General features: G+C 48.3%; 1 protein-coding gene across 1 annotated transcript in view; it reads right to left on the bottom strand.

Moving 5' to 3' along the window:
* The window catches only part of GNG12 (G protein subunit gamma 12), a 241301-nt gene extending 232153 nt beyond the window's left edge, over positions 1 to 9148 (bottom strand). The window contains exon 1 of the mRNA XM_082264984.1: positions 9054 to 9148. The gene's annotated coding sequence lies outside the window, so the exon portion shown is untranslated. The remainder of the gene's footprint in view (positions 1 to 9053) is intronic.
* Between the last annotated feature and the right edge of the window lie 8532 nt (positions 9149 to 17680).

The raw sequence follows: 17680 nt of genomic DNA, 5'->3' as shown, positions 1-17680 counted from the left end.
CTTTTACCAATGGAAACTTTTTTTTTTGCTAGGAAATACCTTATTTTCTTGTTTATTCATCCTCTCCTCACTTCCGGGTCCGGCCGCCGATCATGTCATTCGGCGATTCGCAGGGGGTGCTGGGATGTATCTCATGGCGTGAAATCTCACATTATTACACAGGAATCCTGAGCTGTACTGTTTGTATTGAGGCCGTGCTCTGCCCCGCCTCCTCTCAGTGAGCTGTACTGTATGTATTGGATTGAGGCCGTGCTCTGCCCCGCCTCCGCCCCGCCTCCTCTCAGTGAGCGAGGACTGAAAGCATTATATCCTCACTGAGCTCACTGAGAGGATGCGGGGCGGAGGCGGGGCAGAGCACGGCCTCAATCCAATACATACAGTACAGCTCACAGAGGAGGCGGATGCGGGGCAGAGCACGGCCTCAATCCAATACATACAGTACAGCTCACTGAGAGGCGGGGCAGAGCACGGCCTCAATACAAACAGTACAGCTCAGGACTCCTGTGTAATAATGTGAGATTTCATGCCGTGTAATAATGTGAGATTTCATGCCATGAGATACATCCCAGCACCCACTGCGAATAGCCGAATGATGTGATCGGCGGCCGGAAGTGAGGAGAGGATGAACCAACAAGAAAATAAGGTATTTCCTAGCAAAAAAAAAAAAACAGTTTCCATTGGTAAAAGCAGTTTTAAAGGGGATTACATACATCTATGTAATCCAAGTTATTATGGGTGGAACTCCACTTTAATAACATTCAATTACAATATGATTTGTGTCGCTATATTGTTTTTTCCCCACGAAAGTGGAGTTAACCTTTAACTAAAGAGAACTAAGGAAAGGTAGAAAGGAGGCTCTGGACACAGATCACCAGCCAATAGAAAAGAAAAATCGCTATTTGAGCCGAATGACTAGGGTACACAAAACGAGGCCCCTCTGTCAAGGAGTAGAGGTCACCCAAATTGAGAGATCCACGTGTAGTTGAGCCAAATAAACATCTTCGGATTCCAAAATCTTTCATTGTCTCTGCTAGTGACAATAGGAAAGCAAAAAATATCCAACCCATTTCAGGGGCCATAAATGTCCCCAGCCATCTGAGCTTGAACAATGCATCAAAATGTTAGGTGGACTTAAAACAAAGCTACTGGGCATATAAAAAAAATCTATGGCAGAAGACCAGCCAGTGATGTGCCAGTATCAGCAGCAAAATGAACCAGCACAGCAAAGCCGACAATCACACCATTCAGTTTCAGGTATAATAATAGGAGCTTGATCCAGACAACCTGCACAAGTACAAAAACTGAATGTAGCCACAGCACACAATAACAGTTCTAACCAGCAAATGGCAAGCACAGTAATGACAACACAGCCTTCTAGAGGCTTACACAGGTAGCAGGTACCTTGGATCTGCTGCCAGGACAATAAATCCTTGACTAAAGATGTTTGACAAGCTTTGGAGAAGACCTAATACACCAGAGAGAGTGTCAAGGCTTTCTCATACCTAGCGCCCTGCCACAACCAGATCCCAGTATCATCGGAGCTCTGTAAAGCTATCCCTGCAACAACCAGATCCCAGTAACACCGGAGCTCGGTAAAGCCATCCCTGCAACAACCAGATCCCAGTATCATCGGAGCTCTGTAAAGCCATCCCTGCAACAACTAGATCCCAGTATCATCGGAGCTCTGTAAAGCCATCTCTGCAACAACCAGATCCCAGTATCATCGGAGCTCTGTAAAGCCATCTCTGCAACAACCAGATCCCAGTATCACCGGAGCTCTGTAAAGCCATCCCTGCAACAACCAGATCCCAGTATCACCGGAGCTCTGTAAAGCCATCCCTGCAACAACCAGATCCCAGTATCACCGGAGCTCTGTAAAGCCATCCCTGCAACAACCAGATCCCAGTATCACCGGAGCTCTGTAAAGCCATCCCTGCAACAACCAGATCCCAGTAACACTGGAGCTCTGTAAAGCCATCCCTGCAACAACCAGATCCCAGTATCATCGGAGCTCTGTAAAGCCATCCCTGCAACAACCAGATCCCAGTATCATCGGAGCTCGGTAAAGCCATCCCTGCAACAACCAGATCCCAGTATCATCGGAGCTCTGTAAAGCCATCCCTGCAACAACCAGATCTCAGTATCACCGGAGCTCGGTAAAGCCATCTCTGCAACAACCAGATCCCAGTAACACCGGAGCTCGGTAAAGCCATCCCTACCAACAACCAGATCCCAGTATCATCGGAGCTCTGTAAAGCCATCCCTGCAACAACCAGATCCCAGTATCACCGGAGCTCGGTAAAGCCATACCCTACCAACAACCAGATCCCAGTATCATCGGAGCTCTGTAAAGCCATCCCTGCTACAACCAGATCCCAGTATCATCGGAGCTCTGTAAAGCCATCTCTGCAACAACCAGATCCCAGTATCATCGGAGCTCTGTAAAGCCATCCCTGCAACAACCAGATCCCAGTAACACCAGAGCTTCGTAAAGCCAACCCTGCCACAACCAAATCCTAGTAAACACTAGAGCTTTGTAAAGACGTCCCTGCCCCAAACAGAACCCAGTAGCACCAGAACTTCATAAAGCCATCCCTGCCTCAACTAGATCAGAGAAACTCAATCAATAGTAGATAAATAGTTGCGCTAAGTAAAAATCATTAAAATCTTAAAACAGAACAAACAGCAGCTACACTGACCATATACTGATAATATGTGAGAATAGTAAAAATATATAAATATGTAGCGCTAAAACAAATGGTTAAAAAAGTCCATATAAATTTCCAGAGATCCCAGTGAAAAGAAGCTCAACAACCAGGTCTGAGTGAATCAGTGAAGTAGATCCGCCACCAAGTAGAGTGCCAAAACACGCTTACCAGACGGATAAGACAAACAAGCGATCAAGCTGAACCTCAGCTAGGCTGTAGATCACTGTCTCAGGGTCTTCATCTCAATCCAACTTTCAGAGGGAAAACTCATGTGTATACACCGTACGTCATACCAAATCAGGAACCACTCATAAAGACAAGATAAACCTCCTCATAGTGTAGTATGTAATCAATAATCATTTATTAATACAGATAAGAGTACAAAGGAGGTATCCTAGCGTGTAAATGCCGACCTGCGTGGTTCCGTGCTTAGCCGACAAGATGGCCGCGGTTGTCCTCTACTGCGCATGAGCGTCAAGGCATCCAATCAGGAGCGGCCCAACGCATTTCGTCATACGCAAAGGACGTCCCTGAAGATGCGTGACCTGGTTGTTCAGCACCTTCTTTTCACTGGGATCTCTGGAAATTTATATGAACCGTATATGGACTTTTTAACCATTTGTTTTAGCGCTACATATTTATTTTTTTTTACTAGATCAGAGAAACACCAGAGCTTCATAAAGCCATCCCTGCCACAACCAGATCAGAGAAAAGACAGAGCTTCATAAAGCCATCCCTGCCACAACCAGATCAGAGAAACATCAGGGCTTCATAAAGCCATCCCTGCCTCAACTATATCAGAGAAACATTAGAGCTTCATAAAGCCGTCCCTGCCACAACCAGATACCAGTAACACCAGAGCTTCGTAAAGCCATCCTTGCCCCAAAGAGATCCCAGTAACACCAGAGCTCCATAAAGCCGTCCCTGCAACAAACAGATCCCAGTGACGCCAGAGCTCCATAAAGCTGTCCCTAAATAAACTGGATCCCAGTAACACCAGAGCTCAATAAAGCTGCCTCTGCAACAAATGGATCCCAGTAACACCAGAGCTCAATAAAGCTGTCCCTGCATAAACTGGATCCCAGTAACACTAGAGCTCTGTAAAGGCTGTCACCACCAGAATGACAGACTGTCAGTTGTAAAAAGTAAATCAAGTCCTAGAGATGATCCGGGATTTACAGGCCCAGTTATCCGGGTAATGTAGGAATGTAATACAATAAAATTACCAAAGAAAAAATTAGAATTAGTGACGCAAGAATAATCCAATAACCTACTCAAGTGAAAGCCATACATGGAAGGACCGGGTTCTAAACACCGAGAATCCAGTTAGTGACAGACGCAGGAGGATCTAATAGCATGATTCTCCAAGTGATGGATGCGGAGGCTGAAGGAGAGCCACGAGCTGGTAACCAATGTGACAGATATATAGGGTGAGATCTCTTAGATTGTAAGCTCTAATGAGCAGGGCACTCTGATTCCTACTGGATTCAAGTGTATTGTATTTGTACTGTCTACCCTCAAGTTGTAAAGCGCTGAATAAACTGTCGGCGCTATATAAATCCTATATAATAATAATAATCTATAGTTGAAACAAATTTTATCTTGCAGAATCCGTATTAATCTGTGCAGTATATCGAGGGATTTCTTGCCGTTCTGTAACAGCATCCTTCATTTTCTGTGCACAGCTTCCCTGAACTTCCAGTCAGGGAGAGCAAACCAACAATCTCTAATCACTACAATACATTCATTGAAGCTACATGTCCCAGTGTGCCCTGCACCGGCGCGCATGCGTGTGCAGTCATTCAGAAAGTTTTGCTGATCTGAAGATCCTGTCTTGGGAGCCACTGACAATCGTTTGAGCCATGCAGACAGAGAACACCAGCAGATCATACACATAAAAATTTCAGGGCCACAAACTCAAAGAGAAGATCTGTCAGGTGAATCCTCACACACAGGTGTATCAGGTGATCCCTAGCTAGACATTCAGAGGAGATCTTGCAGCGGATCCTTTTAGCAAAAGACACATAGGGGGAATCCCTATAGTGACAAGCACACAGAAGAGATCTATGAGGTGATCTATAAAATGATAGGCACATAAAGATCTAGCAGGTGATCCCTATAGTGAGAGGCACATAGAGGAGATCGATCAGAGGATCCCTATTGTGACAGGCAGACAGACGGGATCTACCAGGTCATCTTTAGAAACAGGTACATAGAAAAAATCTGTCAGGTGATCTAATTAGAAACGCACCCACAGATTTGATCCCTAAACTGACAGGGACACAGAGGAGATCTATAAGCAAATCCCTATAGTGATAGGCACATAAAGAGGATCTATCAGGGGATCTCTATTGTGACAAGCACACAGAGGGGATCTATAAGGTTATTTCTATAGTGAAAGGCACATAAAGAGGATCTATGTGGGGATCCATATAGTGTCAGGCACCCAAAGGGGGAGATTTACTAAAACTGGTGCATCTGTGCATGGTAGCCAATCAGCTTCCATTGCCACAGCTTTATGGTAAAAGCTGACATTAGAAGCAGATTTATTACTATGCACATCTGCACCAGTTTTAGTAAATCTCCCCCACAGTGTGCGTCTATCAAAGGATCTGTACAGTGACAGGCACACAGAGGGGGGGGGGGGGTTTGTACAGTGACAGGCACACGGGGGGGATCTGTACAGTGACAGGCACACGGGGGGGGGGGAATCTGTACAGTGACAGGCACACGGGGGGGGGGGGGGGGATCTGTACAGTGACAGGCACACGGGGGGGGGGGGGAATCTGTTCAGTGACAGGCACACGGGGGGGGGGGGGATCTGTACAGTGACAGGCACACGGGGGGGGGGGGATCTGTACAGTGACAGGCACACGGGGGGGGGGGGATCTGTACAGTGACAGGCACACGGGGGGGGGGATCTGTACAGTGACAGGCACACGGGGGGGATCTGTACAGTGACAGGCACGGGGGGGGGGATCTGTACAGTGACAGGCACACGGGGGGGGGGGGATCTGTACAGTGACAGGCACACGGGGGGGGGGGGGGGGGGATCTGTACAGTGACAGGCACACGGGGGGGGGGGGGATCTGTACAGTGACAGGCACACGGGGGGGGGGGGATCTGTACAGTGACAGGCACACGGGGGGGGGGGGGGTCTGTACAGTGACAGGCACACGGGGGGGGTCTGTACAGTGACAGGCACACACAGGGGGGGGATCTGTACAGTGACAGGCACACACAGGGGGGGGATCTGTACAGTGACAGGCACACACAGGGGGGGGGATCTGTACAGTGACGGGATCTGTACAGTGACAGGCACACACAGGGGGGGGATCTGTACAGTGACAGGCACACACAGGGGGGGGGGGGGATCTGTACAGTGACAGGCACACACAGGGGGGGGGATCTGTACAGTGACAGGCACACACAGGGGGGGGGGGATCTGTACAGTAACAGGCACACAGAGGGGGGGGGATCTGTACAGTAACAGGCACACAGAGGGGGGGATCTGTACAGTAACAGGCACACAGAGGGGGGGATCTGTACAGTAACAGGCACACAGAGGGGGGGATCTCTACAGTAACAGGCACACAGAGGGGGGATCTCTACAGTAACAGGCACACAGAGGGGGGATCTGTAACAGGCACACAGAGGGGGGATCTGTAACAGGCACACAGAGGGGGGGGATCTGTACAGTGACAGGCACACAGGGGGGGGATCTGTACAGTGACAGGCACACAGGGGGGGGGGGATCTGTACAGTGACAGGCACACAGGGGGGGGGGGGATCTGTACAGTGACAGGCACACAGGGGGGGGGGGATCTGTACAGTGACAGGCACACAGGGGGGGGGGGGGGATCTGTACAGTGACAGGCACACAGGGGGGGGGGGATCTGTACAGTGACAGGCACACAGGGGGGGGATCTGTACAGTGACAGGCACACAGGGGGGGGGGATCTGTACAGTGACAGGCACACAGGGGGGGGATCTGTACAGTGACAGGCACACAGGGGGGGGGATCTGTACAGTGACGGGCACACAGGGGGGGGGATCTGTACAGTGACGGGCACACAGGGGGGGGGATCTGTACAGTCACAGGCACACGGGGGGGATCTGTACAGTCACAGGCACACGGGGGGGATCTGTACAGTCACAGGCACACGGGGGGATCTGTACAGTCACAGGCACACGGGGGGGGGGGGATCTGTACAGTCACAGGCACACGGGGGGGGGATCTGTACAGTCACAGGCACACGGGGGGGGGGATCTGTACAGTCACAGGCACACGGGGGGGGGGGGGGATCTGTACAGTCACAGGCACATGGGGGGGATCTGTACAGTGACAAGCACACAGAGGGGGGGGGGAATCTGTACAATGACAGGCACACAGAGGGGGGGATCTGTACAGTGACAGGCACACAGAGGATGGAATCACACAGGTAATCGGTGATTGGATCGGAGCTCTGGGATCACACAGGTGATCAGTGATTGGATCGGAGCTCTGGGATCACACAGGTGATCAGTGATTGGATCGGAGCTCTGGGATCACACAGGTGATCAGTGATTGGATCGGAGCTCTGGGATCACACAGGTGATCAGTGATTGGATCGGTGTTCTGGGATCACACAGGTGATCAGTGATTGGATCGGAGATCACACAGGTGATCAGTGATAGGATCGGAGATCACACAGGTGATCAGTGATAGGATCGGAGATCACACAGGTGATCAGTGATAGGATCGGAGATCACACAGGTGATCAGTGATAGGATCGGAGATCACACAGGTGATCAGTGATAGGATCGGAGATCACACAGGTGATCAGTGATAGGATCGGAGATCACACAGGTGATCAGTGATAGGATCGGAGATCACACAGGTGATCAGTGATAGGATCGGAGATCACACAGGTGATCAGTGATAGGATCGGAGATCACACAGGTGATCAGTGATAGGATCGGAGATCACACAGGTGATCAGTGATAGGATCGGAGATCACACAGGTGATCAGTGATAGGATCGGAGATCTGGGATCACACAGGTGATCAGTGACAGGATCGGAGATCTGGGATCACACAGGTGATCAGTGACAGGATCGGAGATCTGGGATCACACAGGTGATCAGTGATTGGATCGGTGCTCTGGGATCACACAGGTGATCAGTGACAGGATCGGAGCTCTGGGATCACACAGGTGATCAGTGATTGGATCGGTGCTCTGGGATCACACAGGTGATCAGTGATTGGATCGGTGCTCTGGGATCACACAGGTGATCAGTGATTGGATCGGAGATCTGGGATCACACAGGTGATCAGTGATTGGATCGGAGATCTGGGATCACACAGGTGATCAGTGATTGGATCGGTGCTCTGGGATCACACAGGTGATCAGTGATTGGATCGGAGATCTGGGATCACACAGGTGATCAGTGACAGGATCGGAGCTCTGGGATCACACAGGTGATCAGTGACTGGATCGGTGCTCTGGGATCACACAGGTGATCAGTGATTGGATCGGTGCTCTGGGATCACACAGGTGATCAGTGATTGGATCGGTGCTCTGGGATCACACAGGTGATCAGTGATTGGATCGGTGCTCTGGGATCACACAGGTGATCAGTGATTGGATCGGTGCTCTGGGATCACACAGGTGATCAGTGATAGGATCGGAGATCTGGGATCACACAGGTGATCAGTGATTGGATCGGTGCTCTGGGATCACACAGGTGATCAGTGATTGGATCGGAGCTCTGGGATCACACAGGTGATCAGTGATAGGATCGGAGATCTGGGATCACACAGGTGATCAGTGATTGGATCGGTGCTCTGGGATCACACAGGTGATCAGTGATTGGATCGGTGCTCTGGGATCACACAGGTGATCAGTGATTGGATCGGTGCTCTGGGATCACACAGGTGATCAGTGATTGGATCGGTGCTCTGGGATCACACAGGTGATCAGTGATTGGATCGGTGCTCTGGGATCACACAGGTGATCAGTGATAGGATCGGAGATCTGGGATCACACAGGTGATCAGTGATTGGATCGGTGCTCTGGGATCACACAGGTGATCAGTGATTGGATCGGAGCTCTGGGATCACACAGGTGATCAGTGATAGGATCGGAGATCTGGGATCACACAGGTGATCAGTGATAGGATCGGAGATCTGGGATCACACAGGTGATCAGTGATTGGATCGGTGCTCTGGGATCACACAAGTGACGGGGAGGGGGTGGGGAGGATTAGATCCGCTGACACACACTCGGGTGATCCGGACACAGCGACACACAATACGGACCCATGACCACTAAACACCGATAACAGCCCTCCGTTCCCTCCTTACCTCACTTTCTCCCGGTGACTCCGAGCCGCCCGCTGCCTGGCTCGGTGTCTCTCCGCTGACCTCTCACCCGGCGGCCGCGCCTCGCTCTCACTCCGCGGTTGCTAAGGCAGTGAATGCTTGGGAATGCTGGGAAGAATCGTGACGTCAGGCGGAGCCTCCCTGGTCACGCCCACCACCACTCCTCCGTCTTCAAGCCTCGCGCTGGGAGTGACCGAACGAAGGGAAGGGGCAGAGATGGGAGGGGCGAGCTGAGGAAAGACGTGCAACTATTCGAGGAGACGGGAAGTGAGGAAGTGGAGGGAGGAGCTAAGACTGAGGAGAAAAAAAGGCGGGAGGAGGAGCTAAGGAGATGACTGACAGAGAAATAAAACAGACTGAAGTCATAAATAAAAGATTTATCTGCTGGTTATAAAAAGGAGGAAAAGTGAAGTCACTGCCACATTCTCCTTGTACTCATATCCTTATTATTATATCCTAATAACACACATTCATATCACCATGTGTTTATAAAAATCACCCTAAACCATCCTAAAAATGATCTATTCCCAGAAAGCAGAGGCCCTGGAGAATAACATGGTGGTAGTTGCAATTCTATGTAGAGTAGCTCTTTATTAACCACTTAAAGCGGAGTTCCGCGGAGTTTCACCCCCCCTCCCCCTCCAAAAATTAAAAGTCAGCAGCGGAAGTTCCACTTTTGGGTGGAACTCTGCTTTAACCACTTGGCGTCTGCTTACGTTGACACTACTGCGGCAAAGTGGTTCGTTATCGTCTGACGACGTAGACCTACGTCACCAGACACTCCCCTTTCTCGGCGGCTCGCGCGCGGCACCGGAGGCTCGCTCCCGCTGTATTCAGTCACAGCGGGAGTCGGGCCAGGGGAGGAGCGGCGGCGATCGCCGCTGCTCTTCCCCGATCGTCAGGGATCTAGTGTGGAGATCCGCCCGCTTGTGTAAACAGAGCGGCGGATCTCCTAAGTGACAGGCAGGGTCAGATTGCAGGGTTCAGCATAGCTGGACATGCGATCTGTCCCTGTGTCACTCAGTCACCTCCCCCCACACACGTCAGTAAGCATGAGGCATACATTAACCCCTCCCTCTCCAATAAAATTAACCCCTTCCCTGCCAGTGTCATTTTTACAGTAACAGTGCATATTTATAGCACTGATTACTGTAGTAATGTCACTGGTACCCCCAAAAGTGTCAAAAATGTCAGTCAAGGGTCCGATCTGTCCGCCGCAATGTCGCAGTCCCGCAAAAAAAACGCAGATCGCCGCCATTACTCATTAAAAAAAAAAAAAACAACAAAAATGACAAAAATCTTTCCCTTAGTTAGTAAACGCAATAACTTTTGCACAAACCAATCAAAATACGCTTTTTGCAATTTTTTTTTACCAAACATATGTAGCAAAAAACAAATTGGCCTGAAATGTTAAAAAAATTAGATTTTTACATTTTTTGGGGGGAATTTCATATAAAAAAATGTGAAAAATATTGTTATTTTTGCAAAATTGACGCTCTTTTTTTGTTTATAGCGCGTGATCAAAAAATCGCACAGGTGATCAAATACCACCAAAAGAAAGCTCTGTTTGTGGGAAAAAAGGACGTGAAATTCGTTTAGGTACAGCGTCACACAAAATGCGCAATTGTCCGTTAAAGCAACGCAGTGCCGAATCGCAAAATAGGCCCTGGTCAGGAAGGGGGTAAAATCTTCCGGGGCTTAAGTGGTTAAACCATGCAGGTTTAGGAGATATTAATTTTACCTACAGGTAAGCCTTATTATAGGCTTACCTGCAAGTAAAAGTTAAAAAGCGGAGTATACTACCACTTTAAGGACTATTTCTGACACTTGTTGTTTACAAGTTAAAATCAGTATTTTTTACTAGAAAATCACTTAGATCCCCAAAACATTATAAATATTTTTAGCAAAGACTCTGGAGAATAAAATGACGGTTGTTGCAATGTTTGTTGTCAAGCGGTATTCGTGCAGCGGTCTTTCAAATGCAGTTTGTTTGAAAAAACACATTTCACTGCATTTAAAAAAAACGAAATAATAAAGTTAGCCCAATTTTTTTCAATGTTGTGAAAGATAATGTTACACCGAGTAAATTGATAGCTAACATGTCATGCTTTAAAATTGCGCACGCTCGTGGAATGACGACAAACATTGGTACTTAAAAATCTCCATAGGAAATGTTTAAACATTTCTACAGGTTGCCAGCTTAGAGATATAGAGGAGATGTCGTGCTAAAATTATTGCTCTCACTCTAACGATTGCGGCGATACCTCACATGTGTGATTTGAACACCGTTTACATATGTGGGTGCGACTTGCTTCTGCGTGCGAGCTTGAAGGGACGGGGCATTTTAAACTTTTTTTTTAAATTCATTTTACCTTTTATTTTTTATTTTTTACACTGTCCCTTTAAAAATCATTTTTTGTATCACTTTTTTCCTATTACAAGGAATGTAGAAATAAGCAGGACAGGTTCTCTTTAACCACTTAAGCCCCGGAAGATTTTACCCCCATTCCGACCAGGGCCTATTTTGCGATTCGGCACTGAGTGACTTTAACGGACAATTGCGCGGTCGTGCGACGCTGTACCTAAACAAATTTGACGTCCTTTTTTCCCCACAAACAGAGCTTTCCTTTGGTGGTATTTGATCAACTGTGCGATTTTTTGATCATGCGCTATAAACGAAAAAAGAGCGACAATTTTGCAAAAATAACAATATTTTTCAAATTTTTTTATATGAAATTCCCCCCAAAAAATGTAAAAATCAAATTTTTTTAACATTTCAGGCCAATTTGTTTTTTGCTACATATGTTTGGTAAAAAAAAAATTGCAAAAAGCGTATTTTGATTGGTTTGCGCAAAAGTTATCGCGTTTACTAACCAAGGGAAAGATTTTTGTCATTTTTGTTGTTGTTTTTTAACGCGTAATGGCGGCAATCTGCGATTTTTTTTTTGCGGTACTGCGACATTGGGGCGGACAGATTGGACCCTTGACTGACATTTTTGACACTTTTGGGGTTACCAGTGACTTTACTGCAGTAATCAGTGCTATACATATGCACTGTTACTATAAAATGACACTGGTAGTGAAGGGGTTAACTTTTCTTGAGAGGGAGGGGTTATGTGTGTCCCTAGGGGCGTGATTCTAACTGTGATTGGCTGTGGCTTGAGGTGTAGGAACAGTGATCAACGGTCCTACATAGTAGAACCGTATGATCACTATTCATACACAGGGAAGAATGACAGGCGGCTTGTTTACATTAGCTGCCTGCCTTTCTCCCGCTCTAACGGACGATCGCGAGTGACCGGCGCTCGCTCCCTAGACCCTCACAGGCTAGCGATGTAGCCCTACGTCGCTTTGCCTGTGAGGGGCTGACCGCCAAAGTAAATATTCGTGCGGCGGTTGGCAAGCGGTTAAAAAAGTGCATATGCCAATGAAAAAAAATACAGTATCCAAAATTGTCAAAAGTCAACCCATTAAAAACCTTTAAAAGTTATCAGTCTAGAGATAACCAGAAATTATTTCCCTAAAACTATCGCTCTCACTCCAATGTGTGGTGGGACATCACATGTGTGATGCAAACTATATTGGCAAACTTTGTTTGCCTCGGGGTGTATACAGGCAGGGGCGTACCATGGGGTCGGCCAGACCAGCGCCTGCCAGGGGCGCAGGCCGAGGGGGGAGGGCGCAAAAAAATTGGCAGTGTTAGCAGTGATTTTTGCGCCCTCTGCTCAGCCTGCGCCCTTGGTGCCCCCAGGCAGCATGCAGCTCCAATCCCGGAGAGCCCTGTGTCCACTCCAGGCAGAACAGCGGCAGTGCGGGCTCTCCGGACCTCTGTCTCCACCCACACATACGGGCGGTCAGCAGTCACATGACCGTGACATCATTAATCGACTCCAGGCTGGGGATGCGGACTGCACTGAGCTGTCAGAGGAGCCCGGACCAGCACCTTCAACCTCCTCTCAACTCCCAGCCCGAAGGACAGGCTGACCGGGGGACCCCCCCCTCCCTCTCTGTCACCCCCTCTCTCACCCTCTCTCTCTCTCTGTCACCCCCCTGCCCCCCCTCTCTGTCACCCCCTTCTCTCTGTCCCCCCTCCTTCTCTGTCAACCCCTCCCTCTCTGTCACCCCCCTCCCTCTCGGTCACCCCCTCTCTCTTTGTCACCCCCCTCTCTCTTTCACCTTCTCTCTCTGTCACCCCCTCACTTTCTATCGCTCCCTGTCTCTCTCTCTCTCTCTCTCTCTCTGTCACCCCCCTCACCCCCCCCCTATCTCTGTCAAACCCCCTCTCTCTTTGTCCCCCCCCTCTCTCTCTCACCTTCTCTCTCTGTCACCCCCTCACTTTCTGTCACCCCCTCTCTCTCTCTCTCTCTCTCTCTCTCTGTCACCCCCTCTCTCTCTGTTACCCCCTCCCTCCCTCTCTCTGTCACCCCTTCCCTCTCTCTCTCTCGGGGGGGCGATACAGCTCCTCGCCAAGGGTGCTGGAGACCCTAGGTTCGCCTCTGTGTACAGGGGTGAGGGAGTTTCTTGTTATTTGTTTTTTTAACATTTTTTGTGCTCTTTTCTATTTTATTTAATATATATATATATATTGTACACACCCTGTGTATATATTATGTATACAGTATATTGTATATAACTACATTGTTATAATATATTCTATTTAGTTATATATTTTATATTTTTATTTATTTTTATTTACCATTTATTTATTTTTTTATTTGTTTTTTGTTTTTTTATTTGTTTATTGCTATCCAAGGAGGGGCTAACAAGCCCAGTGCAGGGACAAGGTCATGTAGAGCCCAGGGCAAACATGCAAATTTCACCCCCCCCCCCCCCCCCGCTTCCCCCGCTCCAAGATGTATGAGCATTATATATTAGCAGATACCCCCCCCCCCCCAACAAAAAAACTGAGCACTAATCTCCCAGCCACCCATCATATTACATTTTGTAGCACAACCCCCCACCCCCCCCCCCCTCCCCAAATTCCCCCTCCTAGAATAGATGGAAGCTAGAACAATTTCTCCTAGAATAGAACAGTTCTTGTCCCCTGCCCCCCCCCCCAATTACCCCTCCCAACACATATCTCCTGTCCTTAACATCCTTGTGGTGCCCCCCGCCTCACATGATACTACAGTGCCCAAGGCAGCCATCCTGGCTCCTGCCCTCTCCTTGTCCTGGCCCTGAACAAGCCCCCTAGTAGATAGCATTGGGCAGATGACATGTCTTCTGTATGGAGACTTTGGGGTCTATTAGACCCTTATTGTTTGCCCTTCCCTTGCTCATGTTTGAATACCTGCTTTCTTTGGCTACAGTAGCCAGAGGACGCTATAAATTCGGACTTGACGAAACCCACGTCACTTCCAGGTTCATTAGTCGCAGGGCGGTTTGGGGAATGGATATTCCCTCTGAGCTCTTCCTGCTGTTAAAGTTTTAGCAGTTCACCGCGGTCCTGATCTCTCTTGAGGAACGAGAGAGCCCGAGAAGAACCAATATGGACGCCGGCAAGGGAACTGAAGGGAATGCATCACCTTCAAAAATGAACACCAAGATATTTGCTTTAAATACTTCTTTTAACTTCTTGACTTCCAGTATAATTATAAATGCACCTTGGTAGACAAGGGGTTAACACCCCATTTACAGCCCTCCTGGGAAGGGGGGGGGGGGGGGCGGCAGTAAAAATTGTCACTTGAGCTGTAAGTTTACCAACACACTGTAAGTTTAAATGGCCACCAGCCATGTAATTACACATTACCATGGTTGCAGCAATTACTTAGTCCCCATTAAGGCTAGGTTCACACTGGTACGATGCGGAAAACCCTGCAATTCCTGTGCGGCTTCTCGCATCGCAGCTGAATCGCAGGCAGATTACACTGACATCTGCAAACCGCTTGCAGGTGTCAATGTAAAGTTAACCACTTGCCTACTGGGCACTTTCACCCCCTTCCTGCCCAGGCCAATTGTCAGCTTTCAGCGCTCTCACACTTTGAATGACAATTGCGCGGTCATGCTACACTGTACCCATATGAAATTTTTATCATTTTTTTTCACACAAATAGAGCTTTCTTTTGGTGGTATTTAATCACCTCTGGGTTTTTTATTTCTTACTAAAAAAAAGAAAAAAGACAGAAAATTTTGAAAAAAAAAAGTTTTTCTTATTTTCTGTGAGTAAATTTTGAAAATAAATACATTTTTCTCCTTCACTGATGTGCACTGATGAGGCGGCACAGATAGGCTGCACTGATGGGCACTGATGAGGTGGCTCTTATGGGCACTGATGAGGTGGCACTTATGGGCACTGATGAGGTGGCACTTATGGGCACTGATGAGGTGGCACTGATAGACGGCACTGATGAGCACTGCTAGGTGGCACTGATAGGCGGCACTGATGAGCACTGATAGGCGGCACTGATGAGCACTGATAGGTGGCACTGCTGGGCACTGAGAGGTGGCACTGCTGGGCACTGAGAGGTGGCACTGACGGGCGGCACTGATGGGCATGGAGAGGCGGCACTGATGGGCACTGATGGGTGGCACTGATGGATACTGACGGGTGGCACTGATGAGCACTGATGTGAAGCACCATCAGTGCCCACACTCAGTGCCCATAGTGCTTCTAGTCAGTGCCCATCAGTGCCTAGATGAGCAGGCACTGATGGGCACTGACTGGCAGCACTATGGGCACTGATGGCGGGCAGTGTGGGCAGTAATGGCATTTTTTTTTTCTCTTGTGTAATCAGGGCACTGGTGATCAGTGCCCTGATTACATTCCTCTGTGTTCCCCTTACCGCTGACGGCTCTCCTCTTCCTCACACTGCAGTCTCTGTGTGAGGAAGAGAGCTGGTGATGAGAGATGATCTCATATGTTTACATATGAGATCATCTCTCATTGCACGGTCCGATCACGTGGTAAATGGCCGCTGTGATTGGCCATTCACCACGATCTGTGATTGGCTGTGTCCAAGGGACACGGCCGACACAGATTTTCCCCGATGCGCGCTCGCAGGAGCGCACGGGGAGCCTGTTACTGGGAGGCCGTTTAAAGACGGCCTCCCGGAAATTCGAGTCCGCGCTGTAGCCGTACTTCGGCTATAGCACGGGCGGCAGGTAGTTAATGTTACTGTGAAATAGTACAGGAATTGGATCGCATGGGTGTTTATCCAATTCCAGAGCAGAGCGAAAAAAAGTTTGTATGGCTGAATTCACATCACGCAGCAGTGTGGTGCGAATCACATGCGATGTCTGTGATTGAACCAGATTGAACCCAGCCTAAAAGATTTGAAACAGTTTCTACCTGTGGGCTGCGTAAGCGCGCTGTGTGTTGCACCTTTGAAAAGTCCTGCTTGCTGCATCTTCTGTGCATTTTCTAAAAAATACGCACCTTCCATTATAGTCAATTGCTGGGCACTAAAAACCCCTAAAACAGAACGCATCCTTTTTATTAGTGTGCTTTTTGTGTCACATATCCATTTCTTCCCACAACCTCAAAAGGAGGGAAGAGCTGAAATATAATAGGATAGAAATGCACGCAAAAACATACGAAAAACACATATAAAATGCAATATGCATTGCGTTAATATTTAGCGCGATAATAAGCGTATCACGTTTTCCAGCACACAGTTGTGAATGGGGCCTAATACCACAGGCCCGCATTTGGTAGGCAGCACCGCCGCCAAACACAACTTATTCTAGTGAACGAGGCAGCACTGCGACCATAAGCCAATCGCTTGGAACACAGTTGTGGTGCAGAATGTTTTTTCACTAATTTCAGCAACGCGGTGAAACCTTTAGTTTTACAAAAAATTTGTGTTGTCAGCGCCCAAATATCCAAATTCCAGCAGCATGCAATTAGTGCACATATATAAAAGATATAAAAAACACTAACATAAACAACATAAAAACATTGCAGCACTATGCAAACAAGCAAAATATAACTGCGAAAATTATATAAAATCTCTATTCAAAAACATATACAAAAGTGATAAAGTGTCTTAGGTCGCAACAAAGTGTCCTTTATATTAAATCCAAGTGAAAAAAAAGAGAAATAAAGTGCAAAGTTGCCCAGTGCAAAAACTGTTCTCAGGTGTCACCCATGGTGTCTTGCCTTCACCGAATAGTTTAAATGCAAACTCACCAGAACTAACTGCTGTCTAAATTTTAGGACAGAATTCACGCCTTTGGCTATGAATGCATTTCTTCTCTAGTTATCTCTGTTGAATCAACAGATACAAGGGTACTCCCAGACTTTGTGATGGGGCCATCAGGGAATTCAGAGCATATAGACCCCCTGTTTACAAGTGAGTCAAACACGCTCCTCCACCAGGCCCCATATCCACTCTGTTATCACCACTTCAGACCAGGGATAGAAGCATCCAATGCCAACAATCCCCTCTTGATCTTAGGGCAATCCAGCTCACCAGGCCAGTGGGTCCAGATGTGGAATGGTTAATGGCCACTAGACCGGTGGAGCAAGATGGAACAAGGCCGCCATGGTATGCAGGCTGACAGCCGCTCACACGAAGCCACAGACGTATGGGAGCCAAGCCAGGTCCCCCCGGCGCTCCCGTGTGACGTCACCACAGGGTGAAGGTAGAAGTGCTGGACCGGAATAGCAT

Source organism: Pelophylax lessonae, assembly GCF_965119305.1.
Source record: "Pelophylax lessonae genome assembly, chromosome: 8".
NCBI lineage: Eukaryota > Metazoa > Chordata > Amphibia > Anura > Ranidae > Pelophylax > Pelophylax lessonae.
Note: the sequence above shows the minus strand (reverse complement) of the source record. Positions and strands in the feature narration are given on the sequence as shown.